The 5,508-nt window shown below is 42.1% G+C and overlaps 1 pseudogene; it reads right to left on the bottom strand.

The window, feature by feature from the left end:
- Positions 1 to 836: 836 nt before the first annotated feature.
- On the bottom strand, positions 837 to 5,024 carry LOC109377102 (60S ribosomal protein L21 pseudogene; annotated as a pseudogene).
- Positions 5,025 to 5,508: the final 484 nt, after the last annotated feature.

Genomic DNA, 5,508 nt, shown 5'->3' with positions numbered 1-5,508 from the left:
GCTGTTGTTCACCACCTTAGCTGTAGAGGGCGCAGCGTCACTGGCCTTAACGTGGGATCCGATCCGGGGCCCTGCTGCTCAGAGCTGGTGTCCCAAGCCAACTCCTAACCAACGTGCCACTTGGCTGGCCCTTGATGCTACCCTTTTAAATGCTTAAAATGAGTAAATGTATTCAGGGTAGCTGTTGAGATGATTCAGAAGTAAAGGTCGCCTGAGCTTAAATTCTGAATTCTAATTGTGCACTTTGGGAAAGTTACTTCATCTTTCTCATCTATTTCCTCATCTGTAAAATGGGATAGTAATAAAAGCTTTCTTGGGTTACTTTATTTAGGAAAGATAACTCACATAAAGCCCTTGGCACACAGTATATGCACCATAAATTCTAGCCCTTATATTCATATGTGTTTATAAACTTTAAAAATTATTTAGCCATAGTTACTATATTCAGGCAGGCATAAGTCTTCTCACATGCCCACCTTTCCTCTTCTGTGTCAGAGACAAAATGGAAAGAGTTGGCTTGATGGATGAAAACATCCAAAAGTTGGAATGAGACAGACCAGGTTTTGAGTCCTGCTCTCTTTTCTAACATTGTGCCCTTCATTCAGTCACTGTAACTCTCTGAAGCTCAGCTTTCTCTCTGTGTAGCTAAGAAATGTATCTTTCTTCTTGGACTCTTGTGTTTGGCAGCCCAGTACCAATCTTGATGTATACTCAATCCCTTCATTAACTTCCACAAGAAATCCATTTACACTGAGCATATCATGACTTCTTCATTCTTTTTATTTATTACTATTTTTTATTTTCACAATACAGAGGTCCTTTATTTTTTTTTACACTTATGCTATGAATTCATAGGGAATGGGTTCCAGCAGCTCAGGCTCCTTTCCATTGGTTCTCACACAGTGTGTGCTTCTCTGGGTGGGGCAGGCTGGCGTTTCAGGTACCTTTGTCTTTGGCTTCCCTTTTTTTCTAGTCATTTTCCTTCACTCGTTTCAGGAAGCTGTCTCGGCTCTGAGAGTGCTTAATATGCTCAATAGGAACATTCATTCTCTTGGCAAGAATCTTGCCCTTAACTTGTTTGTTTACAGTAATGCCAACCATATGCTGAGTAACATTGTAGACCCTTCCAGTTTTGCCACGGTAACATCAGTGGGGCATTCCTTTTTGAACAGTGCCCATTCCCTTGATGTCTACAATATCACCTTCCTTGTAGATTCGAGTGTATGTGGGCAAAGGAACTATTACAAGTTTTCTAAAAGGTCCAGAGAACACAGAGCGGGGGCCTCTCCTCTTTCCCTTTGTGTTGGTTATCTTGACGAATTACTGGAAGATGGAGGTCCCAGCCGAAAAAGAGGAGGTGGACTCTTTCTTCATTTTTAATGTGGGTTTGTAATTCACATGACGATATCACAGAGAGTGCCCACAATTTCACTTGAAAATTTTCCATTAGATTTATCTCTTGTCCCAATTCTTCCTTTCTGGTCCTCAGACATTGTCTTCCTTTTCCTCTTAAATTTCCCCCAAGAATGCATTCAACCCTATTCTCCTCCCTTTTCCTCCATTATTATCCAGAGGAAGGTGCTTCTTCTGCAAGAAACCCAGGTGCCAGCCTATTGCTCTCTTCTTTATTACAACTGGCTTAGCAAAGTATTTCTCCTTAGAATTAATTCTCTTTCCAGCTGCGAAGAAGATACATTTTTCTCTGATTATCATTCTTGAACTTCTTAACCTTTAGAATGCAGCCCATGATTCTGGTCTTGGAAAGAACCTGTTGGATAGTTCCCATTTGCTCCTTCCCAGCCCCTCCCCACTCTGCTCTGTGCCCTGGCGGGTTGACTGTGCTGACTGCATCATTGGTTCCCTTGCTCTCTGGCTTCTGGCTGGTTTGGCCAGTGAGAGGCAGTATCAGGAAGCTGGAGGACGGGAGGAGAGTGATTTTAAAAAAATTTTTATTCCCGTAGCCCCCATCATGCCTGGTCACTGCAGGTTGGATGCATGTCTACTGAAGGCCACTCCTCCTGTCAGTTTGTCCTCCCCTGCAGTATCTCTTTCTCTGGGTTCTAGGAGCTACATTCTACTTGCACTTTCAGGCTCCTGCTGTAGCTGGCTGCAGGGATGCTTCATTTTATATTATGGGTTTCCCTTACCTTGGATACACACCTTTATAAATAGTCCCCTTATTAAACTCTTCTCAATTATACCATTTGAGTGTACCTTTTGTTTCTAGATACAGCAACCTAGGCATTTATTCATCCTTCAGTCCTTCATTCCCTCAAATATCATGGTTGGGTAACCATTTCAGGTCAGGAACTATTCTAGGGACTGGGACACAAGGTGAATAAGAAGATGGATTTTCCATGAGCTTGACTTTGGTGAAGGAAACAGACAAGTGAACAGATGGTGACAGTGGAGCTGTGATAAGAGATGTGTTAGTATTTTTATTCTGCGAGGACATGAGGGAGGTTCTTCACTCACTTTGGGGAGTTTAACAGAGAAGTGCTTTCTGAAGAAGACAAAACTTGTGGTGATCCTTGAAGGATAAGTGGGCATTAGCCAGGTGGATGGGGAAGGTGAAAAGGAGAGGAGGATGAACTAGAGGAGGGCCAGCATTGGAAAAATGTTAGAAGGACCACCTGGAGGGGGCCAGAGTACAGATGGCACTTGAATGATTGATGGAAGATTGGATCAGTCAGTAAATAACCTGACCTCCTCTCTCTCTCTCTCTCTCTCTCTCTCTCTCTCTCTCCCCCCTCATGGCAGGAATTTTGTCTTTATCCTGAACACGATGGAAAGCCAGAAAAGGGTTTTGTGTTTTAGAAAGATCTCTCTGATGCAGTGTGGAGAATAGTCTAGAGAGTGGGACTCTGAAGTTAGTAGTTCAGACAGTTGGGAGGGTAGAGCGAAGGAACAGGTGAGAAGTAAGGGCTTAAACTAGGGTAGTGGCAGAGTAGATGCTGGGGAGGGAGGGACTCAAGAGAAAGTCTACTTGGGTAGGCTTCTTACAAAAGCACTTGCAGCTGCTTTCTCACTTTTTAATAGGGCATATAGAAATATAGGCAAGGCAAGGAACTGAAAACTTCTAAGTCTATTTATAGTCTAAATACACTTGTACATTCTGAAGTCCACAACTATACTAATGTAAAAGATCAAATAAATACTATGATGTATCTGTATATGTAGTACCACCAGCCCCATCAAAGTAATAAGTAGCAAATCCAAGCTTCCAAAGGGCAGATCACCAACACAGAGTTCTCCATGCTGTGCGGGCAAGGATGGTTCCGCTGGCTGCCTTTATTCTTTAAAGAACAGGCCCAGGATCCAGGCAGACATCAGAAAGCAGTGCAAGGGGCAGTTAGTTCTGGTGAATTAGTCCCATTCAGAAATGAGTTAAGGAAACTAAAACTGGAATTGTTCTTTACACAAACCCTATTTCCCCTCCCTGTTTCCTCCTCCACCAACTCAGGTTTTGGGGTGCTGGTGCGGAAGTGAGACAGAAGACAAAAAGGATGGTTCGATTAGGATTCTGTAGCAGTTGGCCTTGGCTCAAAAGAAACAGAACTAAAATAAAGCTGTTGAAATAAAAATTGGAGCGCTTTCCCCACACCTCTCCTCTCTGTGCCTCCGTCCCTAAGGATAGCTCTTATGGCAGGAAGAGTATTTTTGTCTTTCTTCTCTCGTGGATTTCAGGGGTCTCTCATTGTAAAAAAGAAATATAAGGTTATGACAAGTTGTAACTGGCTCTGCCAGCCCAACACAGCCCTTCAGACGCGCTTTCTTGACAACCCCAGCCGTAGCACTTGGTGCTTAAGAGCAGGGACTTGATATTTGAACAACCTGGGTTTAAATCCTGGCTCTGCCTCTTGCTTAATCCCTCTGAATCTGAGTTTTTTCATTCATAAATGGGAATATCAATATCTATATCATGGGGCTCAAGAGGGGATTAAGTGAGCCAATGTATGTAGATTACCTGGCTCAGAGTAGGGACTCAAAGAATGTTAATTTTAATATTTGAACAATAAATTAGAGATGGGGTGGTCAAATTAGGCACCCCGGCTGGGCCTCTACTTTTGTGGTTGCCATTTCCTTAGGCTGGGAGCAGTAGGAGTCTTCAAGAACATGGCCTCAGGCTTGGGTTGGCTTTTGTCTTGAAGAATGATGATTAATTCCAGAATGTGGGCTGGCCTCTTCACCGTGAGGATTGTCACGTGTCTAGTTTTGAACTTCACTATCTGGTATTTGAGGTTTCTGTCCACGAAATCAACTGAGAAAATACTGTGATAAGTATATGGGGGAGGGAGCTTCTCTAATTTGATAAGCTTTACTTTTACAATGTTATTACATGGCTCCCAGGGGAATGTTCTCATTGACTTTTGGGCCTGAAGAAGCAAGTGCTACCATTTCAATTGGCTCTTGGACAAGAACTTGGTATTGTTGTCAATTCATTCCTGCATTATTTACACCTTTGCAATGCCCCAGTAAGGCTGATCATTTCTTTTTTATAATGTACCTCCATTTTTTTTGGACCTCCCAGTATGCTCTCTTTTCTTCCTTTCTAATAATGGAAGAGGCAATTCAGTGCACTGGCTAAAAGCAAATATTGTAGAGCCAGACTACTTGGGTTTGAATCAAGCTCTAATACGTATAGGCTGTGTTACCTAGGGCCAATGATTCATCCTCCTGTGGCTCAGAGTCCTCATGTGGAACATAAAGACTAATAATAGGATTGTTGTGAGGATTAAGTGAGTCAATATGTATAGTATGTAGAACATATCTGAGTAATAGAAAGTCTTATGTTTATGTCAGGAACTATTCTAGATGCTTTTCATACATACTATCAATCAATCCTCACACCAATCTTATGAGTAAGTGCTATTTTTATCCCCATTTCACAGATGAGGAAGATGAAGCTTAGAGAGGTTAACTAGTGTGAGATCACATAGTAAGTAATAGAGCTGAGAATTAAACTCAGGTTTGTCTACCTCCAAAGTCCATGTTTCTTACCTACTACTTACCCTGTCTCTCATAGTAGTTGTTGTGTTTTGTTTTTGTTTTTTAGGTGTTGTTTTTGTAAAACACATTATTCTCAAACATATTTGGTGTTTTTGTTGATGCTATCTGGATACCTTAGAAGAGGGGCTCCTTTCTCCTGACTACAGCTGTGTGAATAGCCAAGATGAAGTGGATGGCTGGAATTAGTAAATTCTCAGAAAGCACTGGTAGCAACCACAGGTACAAATAAGTCAATTTGTTCCTACAATAGTTGCTTATTGACTTACTGCCTTCACTTGGTTACATGTCGGCTCAATTTCAGCTGACCTCTCAGTCCCCAGTCTTATCCTCCTTGCATACATTCTCCAAGCACCTATAGGATTATCTAGCTAAACATGCTGCTCCTCAACCTTTTGCTCTGAATTACATCTAACAGTGGAAAAGTGCTTCCAGCAAGTCTAGGGGTGGGGGTATAGTTTAAAACAGTTTGCCACAAGCATAAAATTTCTTTGAAGGTTC

This window comes from Hipposideros armiger, unplaced genomic scaffold (genome assembly GCF_001890085.2).
Source record: "Hipposideros armiger isolate ML-2016 unplaced genomic scaffold, ASM189008v1 scaffold_1288, whole genome shotgun sequence".
Lineage (NCBI taxonomy): Eukaryota > Metazoa > Chordata > Mammalia > Chiroptera > Hipposideridae > Hipposideros > Hipposideros armiger.
Note: the sequence above shows the minus strand (reverse complement) of the source record. Positions and strands in the feature narration are given on the sequence as shown.